Source organism: Passer domesticus, chromosome 1, assembly GCF_036417665.1.
Source record: "Passer domesticus isolate bPasDom1 chromosome 1, bPasDom1.hap1, whole genome shotgun sequence".
NCBI classification, from domain to species: Eukaryota; Metazoa; Chordata; class Aves; order Passeriformes; family Passeridae; genus Passer; species Passer domesticus.
The window spans coordinates 7,908,129-7,935,764 of record NC_087474.1 but is presented as its reverse complement, the minus strand read 5'-3'; positions in this window follow the sequence as shown (position 1 = coordinate 7,935,764).

The window sequence follows — 27,636 nt, the reverse complement described above, 5'->3', positions numbered from 1 at the left end:
AGGGAGAAATGTCAAGAATTCAAGTTATTTTGATGGTGGTAGATCATCTAGAGGCTTCCTGAAATTGGTGTTTTGTTTTTCAATGAAATAAAAAAGCTTCCAAAAAGTTCTGATTATTGGTGTCCAGACAACCAAGTGACAAATACCTTTGGAATTAAAAGAAAACAGACAGGTAGCTGGTATTTACAAAGCTAGGTGATGTCATCATTGAAATGTAGTTTCTAGTTACAGTTAAATCCACACACAGAAACTTTTAATTTAGAGGGATATGTCTTGAACTCAAGTTGATTAAGCCATTGGAGTAAAGAGGTCAAAGTAACCCAGTGCACACTCAGTTCTTACCCAGTCACAAGGTAAGGTGAGCCCAGGCCAGCTCTGTTCAGCCAGGGCCTTCTTACAAATCCCCCAGGAGTCCAAACTACTTCCATGTTCACTAGGAATGAAGTTGCTCAACAGATCAACTTTTACGAGTGCCGTGAAATATAAAACTTGTTGGACAGATGAATAAATGCAGAACAATATGGACACAATTTGAAGTTTAGTTCACAGAATAACTCAAGTGAATCTAACTAAAAAAAAAAAAACTACAGAAAAATAAACTCTGTTGCCTCTGTAGTGATGACAGCACTAAGATAAAATTAATTCAAAGCTGTTATGAACATTGACCCCTCCTACTATCAGACCATATCTGGCAAATTATGTAATTTACATCATCCAAAAGAAGTACAATGTTCATCTTCAATATTTAACATTAAAGCTGGATTAATTCATTTAGCTATTCAAATTTCATTCCTTTACAGTTAATATTCTTCTTGTGCTGAAAACAAAATCAAAGACTTTTCATATTATTTGTCTTGTACAATTGATTTCTATGACAAGATTACAAATGGAGTTTTGGAGGCAGCATTTAATTGTGAAACCACCAAGACATTTCTCCATTGACAGTTGAATTATGTCCTTAAAACAGGAACTTAGTTTTTTTTGTGCTGCAGAAAGGTGCAGTTAACTACAGTAAGTTTGCTGAAAATTTACAAATGCGTTTGTCTAGCAGCTTGTATAATATAAGAAAATCAAGATTTTCTTCTGAGGGTTTCATTATTTTTGCTTTTATTATTAGATGATTTTGTATATAAAAATATTTTTTAAAAAGAGGGTTTGGACATATTTATTGTACTGAAGCATCCATATGAAAAGGACTGTTAAAGTACAAAAATACATTTCAGAGATTTACTGCTGTGAAACCTGGCTACTGTTCTGTAGCAAAACAAAGACTGAAGGTACATTCTGGTTGTGTGAATCTGCTAATGTAGCATCCCTAATTCCATGGATTTATTGTTCCTTTTTAATTATGTTCATGGCAATGGCAGTATGCTATTTTTAAATTTTGGCCATTTAAAAATCTTATAAATTTGGAGAAAGACTGAAAATTAATGCACTAATATCTTTTTGGGCCTTGCCTCTGCAATCTTCAGGTCATCATGTGGGTGTTGTCACTTAATGTTCTACTGATTACTATTTTAGAAATAGTGACAGATTAATCACAAATGGACTCAGGGTTTGGAGGATTAATGGATTTGATGACAAATATTTAAAAGGCAGCCCAGCACTTGGGTTTGTATGGACATTTGTTTTTAAAATAGGAATGAAATTGTTTTCTAATACATGAATAATAAGATGTCACTGTCCCAACTCTTAGTCATAGGAAACTAAAACCATTAGATGCAAATGTTAGATAAAGCCATTACATTATGTTCTAGCCATTTTTGAAACAGCTCCTTTGGAAAATTTTATTGGCAAATAAAATACGTCTTTGGATCTGTCTAAAGGTAGCTTCTGAAGCCTTTAGGTTGAAAAATGATCCATTTGTAAATTATTCTAAAGTCTAGGACAGTGACTATTTTAAGATTTACTAATGTGTACATTTTGGCTTTCATAGAGTCACCACAGTTTCACATTCCAGAGCTTGCCATATAACAGTCTTCCCAAAATGTATCTGCTAAAAATTACTTTCAAAATTAGTTTGCAATAAAGTTTTTTCACGGCAAGTACTGCATTGCAAAATTGGTTTTGTATTCATTACTTGTGAAGAATAAGCTATTAATTGTATTCTTCCAGGACAAGCCACACAGAGGATAGCAAAGATAACAGATTTTATCAACTTGAGCTTTGCCAGTTGAATGATTCAGCATTTCACTGAGTTTTAAACTCTTGGCCAAAGAATCCCCTCTGCTACAGCCCCCTCCCTGTACTCTGACCCCAGACTTGCCCTTTTTCTGTCTCACTGCCCTGTCCTAGAGCAAGTAGCTCTGTGTGATTCCCATCTTTCAAAATTACAGCTCCCACAGCACTGGAGAAAACTTGAAATTCAAATCAAGGATGATCATTTTCTAGCAATAAGAAGTTCTCAGAAATGCATGGATTTTGTTAAGATTTTTAAGCCATGCAGGGTCTTTCAAGAGATCTTTCTGAGTGACTCAGAGGAAGATCTTCTTCATTTCCATGGAGGGGATCCTCCCACAGGGACTGGGACCCATCATTGCTACTTCAATGCAGCAACCTCATACAGCAGCTCCAGGCCATGGGGAAGATGCTCAGACTTAGGTTTGAAGGCAAAAGCACCATGAAAAATGGATTTGACACCATTGAAATAAACCCAAGGAAATTCACCAGCAATCCCACTCCTTTCCATGAACAATCACTCCATGGTGCAGAGGGGCTGATGCCAAAAATTCGCATAGTCTCATCATGGCTTCTTCCTGTTAAGCTATTTTAGCTGTATTTGATATCTGACTATTGTACAAATCACTCTGTGGATGTGATTACCTGGCACACATGGAGAAAAAAAGGAGGAAATGGGATAAAACAGTCTCAGTAAAGGGCAGGAATTATCCCTTTGCACAAAGATTTCCTGAAATTTTCTCTTTTAAAACTGAACTTGCATCCCTTTTTTTTTTTTTCATGACAAGGAAGGAAATCTCAGGCATTTATGCAGTCTGAGAAAAATTTTGTGGGTATGATTTTTTTTTTTTCAGACTACTTCATCCAGCTCCTGTCAGGGTCAGCAACCCGTGGTGCCTTGCAGGTGGTGAGTCAGGACATCCCCAAAGGCAAGAGGCTGGCCAGGGAGATAATTTCCCAGATGGCTCCAGGGACCCTTGGTGGGTTTTCTTTTCACAGTTGTTTCATTGCAGTTGCAGGTGACATCAACTCTCTCTTGGAGAGAGATTACTCCCACCCTGGCACCTGTGATCAGAAAAATCACAGCACACACCTTCCAAAGTACCCAGCCCCATCTAGGAAAACCAGAAATGACCAATGACCTCTGCTAATTTTGAGGCAATAATGAAGTAGAAGGAACTTTTTATTAAAGAAACAAGACAAATTCTCCCAGTGCTCCTTAGCTGTTCTTAAGAGTAATTTTCATGTTGCTTTTAAAGCACAAGATGGAGTAATTGGGTGTTCTGGTAGCAGAGAAAACCCTAAAGAAATTATAGAGGTCATTTTAACAATCAAATTCCTTGTGATTAATACTCCATAATTTTATGCTTTCTAATCCTCATAGAGGAAACTTCAAATGACAGAAATGTCTGATGAAAGATGGCCATCAGCTGGAGTTTCCTTCTCATCTACAAGATTTTACATGGAGGAGATTAAATTGGCTGGCTTCACAGCCCTATTTCCTCTTGAGCTCATTGCCCCATTCACTCAGTCACTGCCCACCATTTCCTACTGCCATAGCTGGGAAATTCCCTGCAAATTAACCAAAGATGGCATAGGAGAAACCCCCAAGACCCTTTCCTAGGAAAAACCCCAACACCTAAAATACTCTTTAAAAGCTTTAACTGCATTCCTCACTGATTCAAAAACATCAAAAAACAGCAGTGAGTGTCAACATTCACCCAGAGCCCTCTGCCACTCTGGTGCTGACCCCCAGGAGCAGAATTGCACTGCACCACTGCTCTTGTGTTCCACTCACTGCCCACACCATGCAGCAGCAAAATGTGGGTCTTTCCCAGCATGGGGAGGGGGTGTTCTGTCCTGTCAGACCTCAGATGTCCTTGAGATGAGATCCCCCTGTCCTTCAGGTCCCCATCCCCTGTATTCTCACCCCCCTGTATTTAAAAACACCTATGGCTAATCTGCACCCACGGCATTGCTGAGAAAAACCCATGCTAAGAGCTGTGTCCTTCCTCTCCTTATTTCATTTTGCCTTTCCAGGACCTGTCTCCAAAATCCTGCAGAACTCAGATGCTCCCTGTGTTGTCCTTGGGATCATAGGAAGCTGTAATAAGGAGCCAAGAGGAATGTTCATGTTGCTCATGCTGGGTCTTGATAAGTGTGGTGATTTCCCAGTTGTTTTGGATTCCTTTAATCAATTTTGTGATAAAACAAGGCTTATCAGACTTGGAGACTCTATTTGAGGCAATAGAGCCCCTTACAATATAACACTGTCAAATGCAATAAGCAGGCTAAAGTTTGCAAAATCTAAATTCATGGTTACAGAATTATGGTGGTCTGAGCTTCTTTTTTTCTGTTTCTTTCAGATCACATCTGGTACAGTTTCCAAATTTTTTTCACCTGCAAACTATATGTGGAATTAGAATGATAATAAAGCTGCAGCTACAGAACTTGGGCTGATAATGAATAAACCAGAACAAGAATCCAAGTACCTGGGGTGGAAAGCATTGTAACTTTGTTAGATGGTTTTTCAGCCGACTTAGTTCCCAGAAGTTTAGAAGTTGGGCCTCAGCTTAATCCAGCAGGATTTGGGTCCTTTATTATTTTTACTTCTTTTTAGGTTGGGTTGTTTGGGGTTTTTTAGGTTTTTACAGCTTGAACTGCCACTCAAATCTCTCAGCAGTTTGCATAACTCACACAGGAAGGGTGGAGGTATTTTGTCTGTCAGAAAACATCCCCAGCTCCCCCAGCTTCAAAGAAGGCCTGTCTGGATCCTGATGGTCTGCTCTGCTTCTTTGTCAGAAAACTCTGTTTTTCACAAGGTTAAAGCACCCTTCACAAATCCTGTTGGTACATGATGATAGTACAAGAGGGCTGGATTAGCCAGTCAGGCTGGGCTGTGTTCAGCGTGGAGAAGGCAGGAGAACAAAGGAAACCTGGACACACTCATCCTAATCCTTGGGCACTCAACTGTTCATTAATCCCAGCTGCCTGTGGCCCCCAGGATTTATGATTCACCATAACTCTGGGATTTTGGGCTCTATCCCTTTTCCTAGGAATGTATACAAAGGTCAGCCTAAAGTTGACTTCCAGGGTCTTTGTGATGTTGAATTGCTAGAAAATAATTGCATAAATTGCAAAATAAAATTAAATGTCTCCTCACAGCTCCCATTTGCTTTGATGCCTGGTAAAAACTTTGTGAATATTCTCATAGGTTGGAAGTGGTATTTTTTGTGGTGCTTTATCATGATTTTGTGCTCACCTACTTCTCCATATTCTCCTTCAACTCTCGGGCTTAGAACGGTCTTGTCTTGGGTTTGTGTAACACCCAGCACCTTGAGACTCAGTGCAGACAACAAATAGCAATGCAGCAATAATTGAAATCAGAGGCCAGTGTCCAGTACAGACAGGGGAAAACAGCAGGTTTTCCATCCAAATAATTCCTGAGAGAAAGCAAAAGCAAGGTCCTTTCCTTTCTTGGCACTGAGTCACTGATGTGCCTTCAATTAGACTCTTCAGAAGCAACAAAGATCATTATATGAATGCAGTTTAATCACTCATTTTACAGCAGCAACAGTGGCAATTAGAAGTGGTTTAGTACTTTTAGGTCAAGATTAAAAATTATAGAATTTATTGCTGCTGATTTAGATATGTGTGCCAATTAATCAATTACTCAACATAAAGAATTGACAATTCATTGACATTCTTTTTCCAAAATGGCAAACTACTGTTTGATAGCTGAGAATTTTAAAAAATGTATATACGGATCTGGTACAAGTCCTTTGGAAGCAGTGCAGGTAGGTAAAAATAGGCTAAATAAAAATAACATTGAGAACCTTTGCAGTTTTCATCAACCTCTGTAGCCACAGGGCTATTGCAGCATTTGATTCTTGTGTAGGACACAAACATACCCTGCAGCAAACAGAGCTGTGGGTCACAGGCAGCTCTGGAGTCACCTCCTCCCAGACCTGGTTCTGCTGTTTCCTTTCCTAAGCAGTTATCAGAAGGCATTTGGGGGAAGTGGAATGAGTGAATAACATACTAGGCAATGCCCCTTCAGTTTGCTCATTGGGTTTGGCCATACCTACCTTTCTTGTTAAAAACAATAATAATCCGGCCTGCCTGTTAAAGCTGGGCTCCAAAAGCAGCTGCTCCCAGCAGATGCCCAGTTCTGATGCCAGCAGTCAGAACTGCCTGGAGAGCTGATTCTGTTCTGCACAAAAGCAGAGTCAAGCTTTGAATGGTGCCTCCAAATTGGTGTGGGTGTTGGTTTTAGAAGAAACAGCACCAAAGGATTTTTAGTGGGCCTTGGAATTTGTGTAGAGGAATCTGCCCAGAAGTGCCAGTGTGATTCCCACCTCGCCCAGGAGGGATAGAGGTTGCACTTTCCAAGGTGCTGAGGAATCACTGCCCTCTGGGCTGCTGGTTTCACTCTGGTTTCTCTTGTCAGAAAACCCTGTCTCAGTAATCAGAACAATGGGGCTGTACAGTACTGTGCTACTCAGCCAGAAGAGTATACACCTGCATGTAAGGAATATTTGCATCTCTGAGAAAAAGAAGTCAAAGATCCAAATTCCTTTTGATATGAGTATTCCTACACACAGAGAAATTGTATAAATGCAATATTTTGCAGGGGTTTTTTTTGTTATTTGAATCAAATCTACCAGTAGGGAATGGATGAGCAAGAGAGAACTTTTGCATTTAAATAACTTGTTAACATCTAGAAACCAAAACAGTCACAGAACAGCAATAAAGAATCTCTTCAATTGTTACTGGAGGATGTCCATAAAGAGGATATAATGAAAAAGACTACCCAAATGTGCAAGGATAATATAGTTAATGTATTACTTCTTTTATTATTTTATCATCTTTCATTAATTGCTGGCACCTTTCCTGCAGAAGCTGGTTCCATGAAAAGGGCTTTTAGTCAAATGTCCTAAATGAAACAACCACTTAGAACCCAAGAACAAGGTTGAAATAAGGTTCACCTGACTTCTCTAAATCACACTGGAAGGGTGAGGGCAAGCCTTATGGGTTTCATTTTTGGCATCCAAATGTCAGGACTGAAGCAGACCTCACAGAAAGGTGTCCCCAGGAGTACAGCTGTATCTGTATCCTGAAGTAAAGACCAGGTCTGAGAACATTAAAAGATATTTCTATCCACCTGGGCTTGGGTTTAGTAACTGTCCTTACTGAATTCTCACAGAATCAAGCCTGCTGGTAGATGCTACAGGTGGGCTGTAGCATTTTTTACTCTTCCTAGCCCAATGGCCAGGCCAACCCTGAGGCACTGAGCAAGCTTGATCTCTCTCTTGCAGGGAGTCCTGGGCTCAGTTTTAAACAAACAAGAACAAGCCTTGGCCAGTGCAAGCATTTCCTCTCAGTCAAAGCCACCAAAAGTCAACAGCTTTTCCAGAAATCCTCTGAGAACTTTATCAGAGCAGGGGAAGCAGCCAGGAGGAGTGTCCCTGTTGATGCACAGCTACAACAGCAGGCAAATGGATCTCCAGGTGAAACGTGGGGAGCAAAGGCTGGTGCTCACACAGGGAACATTCATCGAGGTCACTCCTCCACCTCTCCCACTTTTCCCCAAAATGTCAGCAGAAGGAAGGCTGCTGTGCAAGAGTGCCCATGATGGGCACAGGGCCTGGAGCAAGCCAGAGGCTCAGGTAACATTTGGAAAGGCCCATTCCAGTTCTGTGCCAAGAAGTTTCCATGTGTGGGCACTTCAGAAACAGAGCCCAAGGAAGGGCGCGTCCTGCCTGCTCTGAGCTCTGGGCCAAGTCCAGGGAAGTCTACAGAAACATTCCCAGTCCAGCTCAATGGGCTTTGACTCAAGTCCTTCATGCGGGAGGGTTTGGATAATGTCTCTTCAGAAGCAGCAGTCACCACTCCTCTCCATAACTTTTAAGATCCACAAATACACTTCCAAGTCCAATGGTTACCCCTGTTTCCTCACTAGAGAAAGGTCATGGACTTGACTACACCAGGGATACAGGAGTCACTGATCACATACAGATGTCACCCCTTTTGACTGACTGATTTTTATTAAAACTCAGTGAGAGTCAGAGATTTCCCAGTGTTGAACACAGGTACTTCCTTAATCACAAGCTGGCCATTTTATGTTCCCGTTGCAATCATTCACAGTTCTTTTGCAGCAGGGACTTTTTTCCAGCTACCAAACATCCAGCTCACATTAAAAATATAAACCAGTAAGGATATTCTGAAATTTATGGAGAAAATGTCTAGAAAGAAACACATTCACTGATACTGGACTAGGCACCACAGAGACAACACAGCAAATCAGAAGCAGCCAGGGACAAAAGAAATACTTTCTTTGTCAGACCAAATTTTAGAAAAATCCTGAGCTTTTGACCTTTAGACCATAACAACTGATTTTAGTGGAATTGCTCCCAGGTTGCTTGACAATAGTTGGGAGGAGAATGAATCCATATGTCTTCACTTTATATTAATTTCTAACACTGTCAGGAGGACGAAAGGGCTGCTTTACCCCAGGCAGTGTGAGCAGAACAAAAGAACAACCCCTGACTCTTGCACAGGTTGTGTTGCTGCTTTTGCTCAATGACTCTGATTAAGCTATACTCAGTTAACTGAATTTAACTACCTAGCTAGACTGATATAATACTTAAGGGAATTGATTATAATCATTGGGACTGCACCAGTTTGTAACCTTCTGGTCTGGGTCTGTGCATGTCCCAATTCTTGCTGATTTTGGTGTCAGCATGCACCAGAACCAAACAGGAACTGTTCAATTAAATCTTTTACAGTTAGCAAAGTATTTGGCAGAAGCACATCAGTTTAAAATAAAATGTTTCCTCATTTCTGGTTGGAATGTTTGGCCAGAAAGAGGAACAAAAAAGATTGATTTCAGGACTCACCTGCCACAGGGGGAAAGGGTCCAGGTCTCTCACCCAAGCAAATGCTGGTGGCTGCCAGGTTTGGTTAACAAGGGCTGTGGAGAAGATCTGGTGATTATATCTGAGGCAACTGCTGTGCATAAATCACTGGTAAAGCAATTGCAATGCCACCTGAGGTAGCTTGAGGACCGTCAGGCATGTTAAGTTCATGGGACTCTATCCAAACACATTGAAATACAGGAAAGTTAATTCAACTACTTAAAATCATGAAGTTGCTGTTGATCAACAGATGAGGCAAGGGAGATAAAGAGCATCCACAAGATTTGCCTGCCACAGTCACAGGTAACATCCACTGTGCTTACAGAGGGTATGCAGAAGATAAAGGATTTGTAGGCAGTCTTTTGCTGAACAAATTTAACTTTCTGTTTTACTCTTTTGCAAGATCATTCAGAAATTACCTGGGAGCCATCACTGTGTAGTTAGGTCAGCAGTTTCAGCTCATGTTCACAAATTATAAGGTAATTTTCATGAAGTACTTAGTCTCTCTGACATGTGCCACATGGCTGATAGATAGGCAAGGTGAAACTTTGAGCAGGACAAATGTAATGATTCTCTGGAAAGGCCAGTTTTGGTAAAGAAAGTTGACCATCATGTGGTGACTTAGAGCAAGGGCAGAAATCACACTTCCTCCACAGACACAAGCCACACACCATCCTGTCCCTGAAGAGGTTATTAAAAGTTTAGGTTTTGAAGATAGGAGATCCAGAAATAGGTACTCTGGCTCCTCTTCCTCATTGACAGCAGCAACTTCCACTGTTAATCACATCAAAATGGAGCTTTTTCACTTCATCCTTTTGACTTGGTAAACTGGGCTGTGCAGCCATCCTTCTCCAGGGATTTGATTTCAAAGCTTTTTCAGCTTTTTTCTTTCATGCATATTCTCAGTCATTGACAACTTTTCCTTCTTTTTCTTTCCACCCTTCCCACTTCTAGGCCTGATGGGACATCAGATCTTCACTTTTTAAGGGTTTGGCACAGAGCCACCATCTCGATCCCTGTAGTCCCAGAGTAAATTCAGTGATCCTCTTCTGCCACAGCTTCTTCTCTTCAGCAGTGGCTCCTTTTCACTGCAATTTTTTGCTGACTGTGTTGCTTGCTTTCTCAAGAGTTTAATAATAGTAGGGCTTGATGATTCTCTTTCCCTGCTTGCCAAAACCCAAAACATTTAAATGCTTACCTTGCCTCACACAATGGAAAGAACCTAATGTGCTTAAACATGGGTTTGGGAGTTCATAGGCAAGAGGAGATTGCCAATGTTTTAAAGTCATTCATTTCCAAAACAGAGGGAAAAGCAATTCTGTCATGATCTGTATTTTATTATCTAGCTTATGATTTGTAAGCCAGGATGACAGAAGGAACATTTTCTCTCTCTTGGATTGGCCAGAATAACTCATAGCTCATTTTAAAATCAATTATATTACATAGCAGATTTTCAGTAGTTCAGCCTGGAACTGCTCTCAGATCTTAGAAAATGGGATTGTCAAAGACCTTGAGAAGCCCTTGATTCAGCCCCCAGGGTGTGATCAAAAATATCTATGTAATCTCTGATTGAACTTTTGTTAGCCAGATCTACTAAAAACTATTTTACTGTATTAGACTTCAAGCCCCTCCTGTTTCTAGATATTATCCCTTCATGCTTTACAGGCTGCTCATGCAGGAGAATTGACCTTCCTTACACAGCCCAGTCCAGGATCAGGGTTTGGATCTGTCCATCACCTTCAGTTCCAATTTTACTGTATACATGGTGCAGAAGGTTTATTCTTAAGACTGTGGTTTCATTCAGTAAAAGTGTAAGTCCCAGAAATATGTTTATTTGATGCTAATTAATTGTCTTTCCCCTATGGTTCAGTATTGGTACTGGAGGGTTCTGAATGTATAAAGACTAGAGCTACTCTTAACTATTATTTAAACTTTTTTTTTAATCAGACTAGATGGTTTTGTTGAATCTGAAAGACCAACAAGCAACAAATCAATAACCTTTTCTAATACAAAATATCTGAACTCCTGGGTAAGTCTCCAGATGCAGATGGAAAGTGGGGCCTGTTTTGCTCCCAGCCTGGATGTCTGCAAGCAGATCCCATTCCCAGGAGCCACCCACAAAATCTCTGACTACAGGTTTAAGAAAAGGGCTGGCCTTGGTAATTAATACCTTTCTTGACCCTTTTTTTTCATATGGGTGTGATAGAAAGAGATGACACAGCAGAGACTGGAGAGGCATTGGCTGTCTGTCCCAAATGAGGAAATTTGTTTGGAGTCAACAATGAGGCCCTAGGAAATGAGCCTAAAACCAGGTATTTGGACAGGAGGCAGTATTTCTGTTGGAGTGGGACAAGGGATATATAACCTCTACTGACTAACAGCTCCCCTAAATAAAACTTCACCAGAAGCTTTGAATGGTCATCCTTTTTTTTTTCCCTGCTCCTTGTGCGATGCTTAAACGTTCTGTGTTTAGTTAAATAAAGGTTCATTCAGTTCCAGTGGTGAATGGCAGCAAAGGTGAAAATCTCAGCAGTGCCACTGAATGAAAAAGTGTCCTGTTGCCTTCAGCAGCCCCATCACAGCTGCCAGCAGGGATGGGGAGTTTGGCAGTAGGTGACTCTTCAGCCACACCCACCTGCACAACACAGAATTTGCTCAGAAGTAGCTTTGGGTTACCAAGCCCAAAATACCTGTGTCTGTTTGTGTATGAAATGGTCACTGCATTACAGCCAGCAGTGCTGATAAAGGTTAATTACTTAGATAAATTGAAAAATCTATGTTCATTTACAAATGGACATAAAATGAAGTCTCAATTATTATAATTTATTTACACTGTCAGCTTAGATGACAACATATTCAAAAATATTGCTGAAAGCTGGGGCCCTGGGGCCTGATTCTTCAGAACCTTACCCTCTGAGTAGCAGCTCTGGAGTCAAAATAGTTAAGAGACAATAAGGTTTTTGTTTTGTGGAGAAATAAAATTTAACTTATATAAAAAAGTAGAGTGCATCAAGAATTTCTTCCTTGCCCAAAAGTCATGCATATTTGATTTGGATAGTCTTGAGCATTTTTGTGCTACAGTAAATTCACAGCAAATATAAAAAGACACTTCCATATATTTATTACTCCAGAGAGACTTGTAGATGGATTTCACCTCACTTACCATACCACAAGCAAATTATGTTGAAATCCTTCCAAGATCTGAAATGATATGTTTATAAATTCTCCTTATTGAACTCTTGGCCTCAAGTAACTTTTTTATAATAAAACATTTAGGTGTTTATTTTAGGTTTTTTTTATGCTTTCTGTTTACTGTGAGAGAGGTGTAAGCAGTTTTAACTTCACATCCATCGGCTGAGTTTTATGCTGCAAAACAATCATAAAGCAAAATGAACCAAATAAAAAAATAACACCCCAGCATATCAGATATGTAATGAATTTCTGTATGTACTGTTGTTTTCATTATGCTGATTTACAGCCACTTTAATGTACCCAGCCCTCTTAAACAACTTAGAGTTGATTGTTCTGGAACTAGACTGTGACTCAAGATAGCACAGTGGCTCTTTGCCATCTTTTAGGAAAATTCTAAACCCCTCTGGGAGCAAACAGCCTTGTATTAAAGAGTTTGGGCTATTCAATGTACAAATAATGTCCTAGCCATTAACACTAATTGCTCAAATGTGGTGGAAGCAAAATCAACACCCCTGGAGCTGGAGGCAAGCAAGCAGTGGAGGATTAGTGTCTGCAGGTGTCTGCAAATCACACATCAGTCCTTAGGTACCAAGAACTCCTGGTGCACTCACAGTAATTTCACTTGAGGATTTGCCTTTAATGGCACGAGGCAGTTCTGGCATTGCTGTGTGTTATTTGTATTCCCCTGCAATAGCCTGGCAGAGTCCTTTTAGGCAGTGGCACTGTGGCTGGTGTGTGCAGGCAGGAGAATGCAGGGAGAGCTTCTGCAGGAGGACAGAGCTTCCCAGCAAGGTCAGCGTTTCAGCCAGTGCCTCTCATCCCCAGAGCTGGAGGAAGGAGAATGGAATATGACTCTATGGAATACAGTCAATGTCAATGTACCTGCTACACCTCCAGGAAATACTTGCATCCCTCAAACAGCAGAGGAAAAAAGGCAAGTCTCAATGTCCCAGAGACAAATCAATGGCACTACAAATGCTGCAGCTCTGTTAGAGAAAAGCAAATCCTGAGCTTTCATTTCCTGGCCACTGGCAGTCTTTTAACCCAAGGGTGGCTTTCAGTGTTGTTTTTCCATTTTCCCATCCACCCCAAAGTCCTGTGGTGCTGGTAGGTCCCCAGTATTCCTGCTGTGGGTGGGTGTGCCAGGCCCAGCTCCTCCCTGCCTGCCTGGAGCCCAGGCTGACTCAGCTGGAGCCTTCCTGCCCCACCAAGATGCCCCTGCTCAGCCCCTGAGGGTGGCAGGGAGTAACACAGTTCCAAGCTACAGGAATGCTTCTTCAGATGCTGCTCAGGAGCTCCTCACCCAGATCAGCACAAGGCTGAGCCAGTACCTGCTTGTCACCACTGTGATTGAACCAGATTTGATGGTTAATGGCAAGGCCTGGGAAGCCAGCTATGAAACTTAACTAGACAACAAAACAGAAACTTAATGGACCCCACAAAACCTTGTGAACCCCACCTTTGCAAGAGACCATGCCAGGAGGGGACTCTGTGTTTTCCTCCTCGAGCATTTCCCTGTATCCCTGCTGTCACTGTCACTGAGCTCCTCTCCATCTCCCTCTGCTTTGTCAAGACAGCTCTGAGCAGCAGCCACTAATGGCACCAGCAGTAAAATCTCTCTGATTCATTCCCAAATCTGACTTTTCTTGCTCAGCACCCTCTGTTCCCCTTTACCATCCAACACCCTTGCAGGATCAGGCCCTGAAGCTGCAGAGCCATAAATGCCAGCAGTGACTGTAGCAGGAGCTGAAACAAGAGCTGCACCAGAGCTTGCTGCCAGAAATGTCACTGAAATTACTACTACTCTTCTCTCTTTTAATCTTATCTCTTTTACAGGCTCTCTCATCAGCTTCTCAGTGAGCTATAAGCATTGTAATAACATTAATTAGGTGTCCATTAGTATCGCAGATATCCCTTTTCATGCAGCATTACGGAGATACAGATTTATAAAATGTCAATATTTTCTTTCCCTGCATTATGTTAATCATGCTGTGAGTTGCCACATGAACGGGCCTCGTGGAGGCTGTGATATTTATGCTGATTTAACATTTACAAGCCGCCAGTCTGCCTGGGCACTGTGCTTTGCACAAACACATGTGAAAGGCTAATGGGCTGGACTGAAATATGTGCCTGACTTAAGTAATTTTATAAACACTTTAAGCACATTAGGACACTTACACTGCTCTGCAGACACAGGGCCTGGTCCTATTCCCTGTCAAACTGGTGGCAAAATTCCCACTGAATTCCCTGAGACCCAGTTCACTGGGCCCTAACTAAACAAATGTGCAATAAATGTGCAATAAATGTACAGTAAATGTACAGTAAATGTGCCCTAAATGTGGAAAATGCAGACTCACTTTCACCCAGAGCAGAGAACACCTTGAGTCCAAGATCCACAGGGGGATCCATGCCTGGGCTGGGCTGAACCTGACATGTTGAGGAGGTGTTTACACAAGTGCAATGTGGCATTCACATTTGCTGAAAAATCCCTTCGCCCAGGATTTTTCTCCTGAGAAGCTGAGAAACCTCTGAGAAAAAGGAAAACAATATTATCTCATTGCTTCCCCTGTGTTTTGCTCTTTTGGAATGTGTTTGGAGATTGTTTACCCACAGGTGATTGTTTCATTGGTTTCATGTGAATTATTTTCACTCATTGGCCAATCAGTGCCAAGCTGTGTTGAGACTCTGGAAAGAGTCACGAGTTTTCATTATTATCTTTCTAACATTCTGTAAGTATCTTTTCTGTATTCTTTAGTATAGTATAGTATTCTTTAATATAATGTAGTATCATAAAATAATAATAAATTAGCCTTCTGAGAACATGGAGTCAGATTCATCATTCCTTCCTTCATCGGAGCACCCTGCAAATACAATAGTGCAATATTTGGAGCTGGGTTTATTCCTGCTCAAATTCCTTCCCAGGGTAGGTGCCTGCTGTACCTGTGCCAGGTGAGAGCTGCTTCACAAATATTTGTGAGTTCTGTCACCCAGTTCCACATTTTGTGATGCCCTTCTGGCTTAAGGCTGGACTGAGTGGACGTGTGACAGAGTGACTCAGCTGGGCTGCAGTGTTGGATAGACAGGTGGATCAGGACACAGCCAGGAATATTCCCCAAATGTCACACTGCAAGGAAGTAAGACGATGGGAACATTTCAATTCACCTCCCTCAAACATATTGATTACTTCCTTAAACACACACTTGCCACCATGATATTTTTATGAAAATTCCCTTCACTAGGATTTTTTCTCCTGAGAAGCTGAGAAGCCTCAGAAAAGAAATGTAAACAATAATTATCCGCTGCTTTGGAATGTGGCAGGTGCATCTTTGATCGGTTCCATGTGAATTGGTTTTAGTTAATGACCAATCCCAGTCCAGCTCTGTCAGGACTCTGGTCTGTCACAAGTTTTTATTATTCATTCCTTTCCCTGCATTCTGATGTATCCTTTCTCTCTATAGTTTAGTATAGCTTTAATATAGAACTTTTTAATATAATATAATATAATATCATATCATATCATATCATAATATAGTAAATCAGCCTTCTAAGAAATATGGAGTCAGATTCATGTCCTGGAGACAACACATCGACACACCCTTAGTTAAAAAAGGTGTTGGGTGACTCCAGCATCAGCTTTTCCTTCCCATCAGCATCAGCTTGCCAACTCCCACTCCAGTCCTCCAGCCCCCTCCCCTTCTTCTCTGTGACGCCATGAGTCCCCAGAGCATCACACCCTTCATCCTTCACCTCTCTCCTTTGCACACAGAACACTCAGCAGAGCAGAGGCCGCTGCCCCCACGTTGCCCATCTCGTCCTTTGGTCTGTCCTTGCCATGTCCCCCTTACAGATATCTGCTGTCCCCCTCTGTGGCAGCTTTCTGAGGGGTTGTGCAGGTCTGTGCTTGCTCAGCACCAAATCCTGAGGGATTGATCCAGCTCAGGAGCTCCCAGGCTGATGGAGCCCAGTAGCTGCTCCTGCTGCTGTCAGAGTTTGTACTGGAGGAGCCTTGTTTGTTCCTTTTCATGAGAGCAATTTCTGTTGGCATTGGCTGGTCTAAATGTCAGTATCACAGTATCCTCATTTTGCAGCACTTATTTCATGTAGTCCTGACGTGATAACTATGTCCACTTAATCTTGCATGGAAATTCCTTTTCAGTGTCCATTGGCCTGCACTGATTTATGCAGACACGGCTTTCTTGTGTCACTGTGAACTGCTCTCCATAGATTTTCTGTGTCATTGATTTGCCATCATCTCCACAATCCAATACAATTTTCCTCCACTTGCATTTGATATTCTTATGTTGACACCAAAGACCTGCATCACTAATATTGTATTAACATCATTTTGACATGGGAAGAAACCCTCACGCTAATAACATTTACTGATATTAACTCACCATAATGCAGTTACCAGTAATTTGCTTCCAGAGGACTGAGTTTTTGGACTTGACATTCACCCATTCTCTTCAAAGTGCTCCTGATGATTGTACCCTGCAATGCACTTTCCTCTCTAAATTAGTATTAATAATGCAATAACAATAATCTGATAGATCAGATTTTCAAAGACGCTGCAAGTATTTAATTCTCACAACAACCTAGGCAAGGAATACTCTTCCTGTTGCATATAGTAACAAGCTGGAGAGGTTTTTCAGTTTGCTTTATGAAAAACCAGTAGATGATTCTTGGAGTAAGGAATAGCCCAAGGGCTTTGTCAGTTGTGTGAGAGACTCACAGCCCTTCAGCTCCTCTACCTGACCCAGACAGGCTCCAGATGGCTGCCCTGACCTGCTGGCCATTCCCCATTCAAAGATTTCATTTTTTGTTACAGTCAGAGATTCTGGCTCAGGCCCTAGCAATCTCTCTCAACAAAATTTAATCAGTACTGATATGTTCCCATGAAAAGTTTCAGTTTTAATAAATCAGCGTTTTCCAAGAGAAAAACATCTGGTTGGAAAACTCCCAGCCCACTCACATCTCTGCTATCAGCTACAGAAAGTCAATATTATTCTCCATCATCAGGACCACCTCTACACTCCAATTTTTTAAGAAAGTTAAGATCCCAATAAAGAATATGATTTTTAAAGGTGCCCAAATGATGGAAGACCCCAGCAATTTCATAGGACTCCTGTTCCAAAGTCACTCATAAGCTTTTGAAAATCACAGTTTAAATCTATCATTTTGAAGTGCAGCTTGATTTTTACAGTCTGGGATTCAAAGACATGGCAAAAGCTTTTTTGAGACCACAAAGCAAGATGATACTGTGCACAGAGTGCTGAGAAGGGCAAGTTTTGAGCACTCCTCTCTTTCACGTGTGGATAGAGCAGCAAACTGGCTCTTTGCAGGTGGAGGCAGCTCTTTTTTCTTTTTAATTGCCATGTTTGTCACCTGGCCTCAGTTCCACTCATTCACGAATATAATTTAACTGTCAAAAAAAAAAAAAAAGCCAGAGCAGGGCCTCTGCCAAAAGGAGATGTTGGAGCCATGACCCACAGGTGCCTTTTTGAAAACTACACACAGCTCAGAAGCTGTGGATGAAACCACTCCTCTGTGTATTACCCATTGTCAGAGTCATGGAATCACAGAATCTATTGAATGATTTGGGTTGGAAAGAACCTTAAAATTCATCCAGTTCCAGCCCCTCAGCCACTGGCAGGGATTCCACCCACCAGATCAGGTTGCCCAGGGCCCCATCCACCCCAGAACTGAGACACAAAGCAGCCCAGTACAAACTTCCAGTAGCAATCCTGAGGTACTCACAGCCCACTAAGGAACTTTGGGGGAAACAAAAGGATTTTCCAAGTTGCCCACAGCCCCTCTTCTACTTGCTGAAACAATCTGTTCAGCAGAGAGCTTTAAGAGAGCTCTGTATTAAATTGTCATTTTGTCAATAAAATGTCATTTCATCAATAGTACGTCCAGGTGGCCAAATGTTTCTGCATAATTAATTCAGCTGATGCATTAAGGAATGTTATACACAATATTAATCAAAAACTACTGTCAATATAAGGACCATATATAAACCCAGCTAAGAAAACTACAAACCTGTTTGAAAGCTGAGCTTTTTTTTTCCAAGATGATCCTTCAATCTACAGATATGTGAATTCTGCTATTGAAAATACCATCAAGAAAATAGCATAATAGTCCATGGAAATATATTATTTAATTCCTCAATTGTTTTGTCATCTGAAGGTCATTAAATTGTACTATCTGATACAGGGATCACAGAGACCAGAGCCTTCAAGGAAGCAGCATTTGTGGTTCTTGGGAAACTCTATAATTTGGCATTTGTGTTTGTTCTGAATAAAAATAAACTGCAAATGTTGTACAGCTTTCTGAGAAAAGAGAGCTTTGAGAATACTCTGTCAAGCCAAGTAAAAGCATTTTCTTGCAGTGTGGATTGAAATGGTCTGCCATGTCAAATTTTTTGCAAAGTCGGTTCTGCAGTGAAAATGAGGTTATTTAATCCCAGAACCATCAGGAATTCACTCCTCTGTGAGCAGCTGCTGAGCACAGGGGGGGCTGATTGCGCAGAGCACTGACCACCAGTGACCATCCCTGACTACCACTGACCACTGCTGACTACCACTGACCACTGCCAACCATCACTGACCCTTGCCAATCATCTCTGACCATCACTGACCACTGCCAACCATCACTGATCACTGCCTATGACCACTGACCACCACTACCCACCACTGACCACTGCTGACCATCACTGACCACCGCCAACCACCACTGACCACTGCTAACCATCACTAACTATGCCAACCATCACAGACCACTACTGACCATCACTAACCACTGCTGACCATCACTGACCACCACTGACCATCACTAACCACTGCTGACCACCACTGACTACCACTGACCATCACTGACCACCACCAACCACCAATGACCACTACTGGCCACCAGTAACCACTGGCGAACATCTCTGACCACCACTGACCATCACTGACCACTGCTGACCATCACTGACCCTTGCCAATCATCTCTGACCTTCTCTGACCATCACTGATCACTGCTGACCATCACTGATCACTGGAGCCATCACTGACCACCACTGACCATCACTTACCATCACTGACCACCGCAAACCACCACTGACCAATGCCAACCATCACTAACCATGCCAACCATCACAGACCACTACTGACTATCACTGACCACTGGTGACCATCACTAACCACTGCCAACCATCACTGACCACCACTGGCCATCACTAACCACTGCTGACCACCACTGACCACTGCTGACCATCTCTGACCCTCACTGACCACCACTGACCACTGCTGACCATCACTGACCACCACTGACCACTGCTGACCATCTCTGACCCTCACTGACCATCACTGACCACTGCTGACCTTCACTGACCCTTGCCAATCATCTCTGACCATCACTGACCACTGCTGACCATCTCTGACCATCTCTGACCATCACTGGCCGCTGCCCACCGCTGGCCTCTCCCTGTGCCTGCTGCTCCGCAGGCGCTGCCCCTCCCTGCTCCTCCTGTCCCTCCTCACCTGTCCCCACCCTGTCCCTGCCTTCCCGGAGCCCCAGCACCTCTGTCCCCGGTGTCCCCCGGCTCCGACCCCGCAGGGAGCGCCCCTGACCCTGTCCCCGCTGTCCCCGCTGTCCCCGCTGCTCCTCGCTGGGAGGCACAAAACGCAGGGACAGGGAGGGAAATGCCGCTCAGAGCCCGGCCGGGAGCGAGGGCAGCCCTGGGGACGCAGCTGAGCGGGATGTGCCGCTCACCGAGGAGCCACTTTGGGAAGTTTTATGGCTCGGCCGCAGGCTGGGTTTGTGGGATCGGTGACCGGAGGGCTGATCCCGGCTAATCCCGGCTGTAAATCAGGGCTCAGTGTGCAAACACCTTCACCGGGACACCTTAAACCGGCTGAAAAAAGGAGATTATTTCTTAACCTGGGTCTTTGAAATGGCCGAGCCATTTTTGTTTAAAATTAAAAAAAAAAAAAAAATGCAGGCAGCTATTTCAGATATTCGGAGATTTCAGTCCACTCTGATCAAATGTGTGGAAACGGAGGCAAGTAAAAATAGGTCTTAGAAAGGGTATTTTAGGCACATTTATTTACAGACAAAGTCAGCAGCTCTGCTAACAGCAATAATAATTCAGACAGGGAAAATACAGCATCGTTCTCACTTCTGAGAGACTCACCAGTGCGAGGCTCAATGAACAATGCAGCAGCGTCTGCAAGAGCTCTGTTGGATTTTATATTGACAATATAGATTCATATTTTCAGAAAATTTTCAATCGTTTTGTTTGCATCAGTCATTCTACCACAAAAATAACTCCACTGTCATCAGCTGCAGAAGAAAGCAATTTAATTCCGCTCTTAAAATTAAGCATTTTATTCTGAAGTTAATAATATGAACTTCAAACGATTTTCTAGCCTTCTATAAACAAGATTATGTTCTAGAAAATTTCATCAGAGGTGTTTTTAATTCCATTGCCTCCTTGTAATTATTTCCTGTCCTTAACATGGGAAAATTTATTCTAGGTTGTTATCTATCCCCAGAAAATTTTAGGTGTCACAACAAGTTGACAGGTTGTGCACAAATAAGCCACTTAAGTAAAGAAACCACTTAGATTAATCTATTTTATTTGTGTCTGATATTCTCAGTGTGTCTGCATTTTAAATGTATTTTAATGTAAAGGTTAATGGAGTTTTAATAAAGGGCAGATGGCTACTCTAATTGCAGAACACACAGCATACTCTCTTAAAAACCTCTTTAGCTGGCTAGACAGATATTAATAATTCTGAATGCCATTAGAAAAGCAAAGGTTTGAATCAAATGATTCTTCGAAGTCACATTTATTATTAAACCAAAACTGCAATCATTGCATAGATTTTGCAAAGAAAAAATTGTATTATCAATATATTTCCCATCAAGTAATCCCGTGAACTCTCTATTGTCTATTAAAATTATTTCTATTTAAGCACCAAGTGTTCAACTTCCTATAACATAATTGTTTTTCATTCAGATGCCAATTTTCAGCCTTTTTTTTCTTTTAATTCTCTAAACATTTTGCTAGTCACTCTGTCTGCTCCTCACTCCACTAATTTGATTTTTTTTTTTTTGCAAGAGCATGATTCCTGGCTCACATACCATTATGCATGCACATTGCAATCCGTGGTATGTGTCTTAAAAAAGAGAAGAGAAAAGGAAATAAAAAGCATGAGCTATTTTGTACTAGGCCCTGCGCCAAGGAGAGCCTCCTACCTCCAGAAAAAACAGTGAAAGCAAACTGTATCTATGAATGCCTTCAGAGCAGCCAGTTCACTGGGACAGGAAGGTGGCCAAATGCTGTGCAGAAATCAAGAAGCCACAGGTAAAAATACTGTGGAGTGTGTCACCAAAATAATTTGATTTTTTGAGCATTTAGAGGCAGGCATTTCAAAGGGCTGATTAAACCCTCAGGAGCTCTGATGTGAATCTGAAGGCATAGCAGAATGACCATGTAACACCTAAAATAATTTAAACCGGACAGCAATTTTCTGCTTTGGAAATAATTCCTGTAACCTCTTCCTGCCCCTGCTGCAGACCCCTCAGCAGAAGCCCATGTACACCATAACCATCCCCATCACCCTCTGAAATTAGCAGTTACATTAACAAGGTTTTGAATTATTGGCTGGGATGCGGTTTGGGGCTCTCCAATGGAAGAGGAGTAAGTTTTATATCATTTTATGAACAGACATTAATCAATGCTAAATCACAGTGAGAGTCTTATGGAATCACATATTACAATCTCCTGGATCACGGGAGGAACTCGCTGTGATGGATGTGACTACAATGGCATTTGGTGCCATCAATAGTGGGAGCAGCTCACGTTTAGGTTTTACCACTTTGGGTGCTTTTTTGAGCCCACCATGGATGGGAGGGACCTTTGGAGCCCTGGCCAGGAAACAATAGTATTTGCCACATTATTAATTTACCCTTATGATTCATCCTTTATCCTTCCTGGCATGTATGTTGTTCCTCTGACATGCACACTGGATGCCCAAAGAGTCCCAGAGCTGAACAGCCTGAAGGTGAAAAGAGGTTTTGTGTGTATCCTGGAGAGGTGGCAGGTGTCCCACTCTCCATCCACATGGATCTCTTATTTCTCCAAATAATTCCTCTAAAATAATTACAAGAGTCTTTGTCTTGTAATTGGAGAGAGGGTCCCATGGAGGCAGGGCTGGAGATGGAGATGGGAAGCACCTAACTATGGAAGCTCAGGGCAGCCTCCAAGATCTACGGACCCCGTTTGGAGAGTGCAGTGACACCAGTGACAGCAAAGTGCAGCTCTGCCTGCTGCAGGAGGGACTCTGTGCACAGCTGTTCTTTGCCCAAGCTATCCTGGAGAGGTCCAGAATCACCCCAGATGTGGCTGGGAGGCAATTTCTCTGTGACAGTGTTCAGGCACGGATCAGGGAAGAACCACCCAGGGTGTCCCAGTCCCTGTGTGCAGGTGCCTGAGACACTCAGCCCCACAGTGGCCCGGAGGCTGGGATAGGATGGGATGGGCTGGACCAGGAAGGAGGCATCAGCTGAGGGATGTAGGAGACCAGGAATGTTCCTGTCCATGTGCACTAAGGGGGACAGGGGAGCAGGAAACAAAGCGTGTCCTCCACAGTCCCACATTGTCACACCCAGCCATGCTCACCTGCCCACACAGAGTTTCTGGCACATCATTCCCTGCACCCATCCTGCTCCTGGGGAGCTGTTTACCTTGGTGCCCCCATGGGCTCGTGGGGTCCCCTCGAGTGTCACAGCGTGGGGACAGAGCCAGCCCAGCTCATGGAGAAGGTGGGACTGCATGGAGTCCGTGGCTGCTCAGGGAAGGGGGCTGCACCGGGGGTAGGATGACCCTGGGAAGGACTTAAGATCACCCATCCTGTGTTTTAGGGCAGCTCTTGGGGGTCTTTCCTACGCAGGAGAGGGGAGCAGAGAAGGTGAAAGAGCACCAGCCCCTCTAGAGCTGCTTCTGCCACAGGAGGGACATCCCCTGCACCCCCTGCCCACCCCTCGGGCACTGCTTTGGGGGAGGGCCCTGCAGATCGCCCCAGCCAGGCGAGGGCTGGTTATTTAATACCCGTTATTTACATTTGATACGGATTTAATTCCCTCTGTGCTCCCAGCCCAGGCTCCTGCACGGATGGAAGTGCCAGAGGAGGGGGAGCGGGGGGAGCCCCAAACGCGTTCTGCACGCCCGGAACTGCGCTGGAAAACAAAACAAAACGAAGCAAAACGAAGCAAACCCTGAGCTTTGCCCCCGCGCAGCCCGGTCTGCCCGCAGCGGCGGGGAAGGAGCAGCACAAGCGATTTTCGGAGCGCCGCGCGGAAGGGCCGCGGGGCCGCCGCTCCCCAGCGCGCAAAATACGCGCGGTGCTTCCCAGGGATGCGTCTAGCCAGATGTTCAAGACGTATGAGAGAAGAGTAGTTAAAACCCACATTATATAGTTCTGCCTCGTCTAAAATCGCACGCGCTGACCCATATATTTTAAACTGTAAACGGACTCCAGTCACTTAAAATATTGCAACGTCGATAGGACTAATTAATTGGAAATAAGAAACGAAAGAATACAATTAAACGAGGAGAGAATCATTTTCTAATTTAATAGCGGGACATTTATAAAGATCACAAGCTAAAAGGCATCGAATGATCCTATCGACGGAGTGTTAAATCAGCGCAGCTGGAGGCGGGGAACGGCCCCGGCCCCTCTCCCTCTCCCTCTCCCTCTCCCTCTCCCTCTCCCTCTCGCTCTCCCCCGGCCGCCGCCCCCGCGCAGAGCCGCGCCCCGGCCCGCGGAAGCCCCGCGCGGTGCCCTCCAATGCGGTGATGTTTTATTAGCCCCCATTTCCTAACAATAATTTATTGCGATAAAACAGACACCCGAGGTCCTCTTAAATTGTCTTTTTATAATGAATAAATTTAAACCGGCTAATTAATATATAAACTAACCCAATTTGTCAGGTTGATTTGTATTTTAGTTAATTGTGAAAGTAATTACCACACGGGCAAATTAACAGCTTTCTGGAAATGACCAAGGCAGGGTTTTTATTTCCTTCCTGGGTGAAGAAAATTCATTTTTCCCAGCTCTTGATGTGATGAATAAAAGTCATAAATCTGGGTGATTGGTGCAGGCAGAGTCTAAATGGCTTCATATTTCATTTTAGGTTTAATAGAAATATTCATGCTCTGTTTTAATGAAATTAAATTGAAGGGGGGTGGACTGAGAGGCTGTCGGTCGGGCTTAAAGGGGCAGCGCACACTGGGTGGGCTTTTTGTTGTTTTCCTGTGGATGAACAAAAACTGCCCAGCCTCCGCTATTCCAAACAAACCGCGACTGATGCGGGAATTGCAGCGGTAGCAGGAATAAATTCTAAATTTTGTTTCACATTAGCTGAAGAGCAAGTCTAAAGCAATCCAGGCAAAACTTTGGAAAATGGCTTGTAGGGAAGAAAAAAAAATATAAAACAACTAAAAAACATCTAGAAAAAGTATCCCGGCCTCCTAAGGCACGGCCAGCGTTTTGTGCAGGTGTGGGGGCTGAGGTGAAGGCAGGGTTTGGCAGACCGGCCCCTCTCTGCAGCTCGGAGATCTTGGAGTGCATGAAATGCCCTGTCCGGGAGGGACGGGCGGAGGCTGCCGCCCCCCGAGACCCCAGGAGGGGCAAGGCTCTGGTGGAGACCCAGCCTCCTTCGGGACCTGCCCGGAGCCCTCCCGGCCACCTCTGTTTCTTTGCCGGACGAAAGGAAAAAGTTTGATAGGGCAGAGGCATTTTCCAAGTGCCTGAGGGTGCTCGTCCCAGCCCAAGCAGCCGGGGGGCTCCTTTTCCTCCCCCCAGCACGGCCCGGGGCCGCTCCCTAATGGATCTGATCTGTGACTTGTTGATTTCCCCTGAGCAAATAAGGCTTTGATGCAGTCCCGGCGAGAGTGGTTAGCTGATGAATTGACAAAAACTAATCAGCTTTATTGGGAAACAGGTTAAGGGCAGCAGAGTGTCAATAATTCTCCGCCTGACCCCCTCATCCATTAGGAGAGGCAGCTGATTAGACCGAGAAGACCCTGTGCTTTTTGCACTGAAATTGCTTTCATAAACTCACCATTATTAGCAGTCAATGCAAGCGGCTAATTTAGAGGAGACATCCCGAGGATGTCACATTTATCAGGGAGGTTTATGTATCATTATCTCATTTACAGAATGTCTCAGTGTAATATGTGTTTTTGGCAATAACGCTGCGGTTTGTAGCGGCTTTGGGGATATCGGGGGAGTGAATTCGGAAAAATGGGAGACACCCCCATCGCAGGGCTCCGGGGGCTCTCCGCTGTTCCCACCGGGATTTACCCCAGAGCCCCGCGCCGCCCCGGCTTTTCAAAAGGCGAGATAGGGATCTGTTTGCCCACGGCCGGGCAGGGGGCTGCGCTGAAAGGGACCACCCGGAGGTGTCGGGGCAGCGCGCTCCTTGCGCTATCTCTGCCGAGATAACCGCGCATTGTTGGCTCCCGGGCAAGACACTGGATCAACACAGGTGCGGGAGCCGCGGCCAGTTCAGCGGGCCCGGGTGCCCTGTGGGGACAAACACACGGAACGGTGCGGGGGAAGGAGAAAAAGGCTTTAAAAATTGCAACGAGAAAGGGAAAAAAACAATGAAATGGGGAAAGGAAAGGAAAGGAAAGGAAAGGAAAGGAAAGGAAAGGAAAGGAAAGGAAAGGAAAGGAAAGGAAAGGAAAGGAAAGGAAAGGAAAGGAAAGGAAAGGAAAGGAAAGGAAAGGAAAGGAAAGGAAAGGAAAGGAAAGGAAAGGAAAGGAAAGGAAAGGAAAGGAAAGGAAAGGAAAGGAAAGGAAAATTTTAAAAAATGGTACTCAAAAAGAAAAGAAAAAAGTCTGAAAATCGAAATCCCTCTCCAAGCATTAAATATCCATCAGCCAAAAGGTGAGATACCCAGAACGAAGGAGGGGGGTGTCCAGACGGGGCAGCCGGCCTGAGCCGCCCCCGGAGCGGTGATGGACCGGGGTCGGGCACCATGCGACCCCGGTCCTCGTCCCCCACCAGCCGGCCTCGCCTTCTGCCCCTTCGCCGCCTGGAGAAGCGCTCACGGCTCCGCCCGCCCTCCGCTGCCAGCCGCGCATCCTCCGCGCTCCGGCGGCGGGCACGCGTCCCCCCGGGATCCTGAGCGCAGCCCGGCGCCCACGGCTCCCTCCTGACACCGACGGCTTCCCCAGCAGCTCGGGCCCTCCTCCCCAAAAGTGCCCCAAAAGGGGCCGCACGCTGTGCCCAGGGCAGTGTCCCTGCGTGCGGGACCATCCGCAGCCGCACGGGCAGCGGGAGCCGGCAGCGGCTCTGCCCGGCCGGTGACAGCCGCGTCCCGTGTCCAGCGGGACGGACAGCACACGTTGGAGGGGGTGGCCCTCATCCCTGCCGGGGCCGGGACGCCGGGAAGGAGGCGGGTGCGGGTCCACCACCCTCCTCCTCCTCCGGAATGTGTCACAGGGACAAGGTCGGGCCGCTCGCTGCCCTGGGGCTGCCCGTGCGTGGGGCCAAAGGGAAACGTGGGGCCGCTGGGGATGCCAGGGGAGACCGCAGCGATCCCGGGTCCATCCCCTGGGGCCTCCTCAGCCCCTCGGCGCCCGAAGCGGCTCGTTAGAACGATCCTGGGATTCGGTGTCCCCCCCGTTCATCCCCGGGAGCGGGGGGCACTGAGGTCTTGTGCAAGGCTGGACCCCAGCCCCGCGGGTGTGCGGAGCTTCCCCGGGCGGCAGCGGCTCTTTGGGAGCGTCTGCCCTCCGGGGCCCGTGTGCGGGTGCTGTGTGTGTGCGGGTGGCTCTGCTGTGCCACGCGTGTGCATCGTGCCAGGCCTGTGCACACGTGTGTCCGTGTGTCTGCATGTCTGTCCTGCTTGTGTCTCTCGTGCGAGTGTGTCCGGAGGCTCTGGTGAGGTCAACAGGGGGGAAAAGTGCAGGGGAAAAGGGGAACACGAGGCCACCGAGGAAAGGGTTCGCTGTCTGTGTGTGTGCACACCCCTCAGAGTTGCTGTCCCTCCCACGGAGCAGTGGCAAGGACACAGGGCCAAAGCTGTCAGATATTTTGTTGGTTGTGTTGGACTCCGTTTCTCTTCTCCATTTTTTCCCCTTTCTTTCTTTTCCCCTTTTCCTCCCCTCTCTTGGTTGCTGTTACTTTTCCCACCCAGGGGCAGGGGCAGGGAGGGACAGCGCACCCTTGTCGTGGTGACTCCTGGGGCACAGTCCCGCCGCCTCCCGGGGGCTCACGGCGATGGAGCCGCGATTTGGGCATTTCCCGCAGCCGGGACCCTTCTCCACGGGGTGAACTTTTAAAAG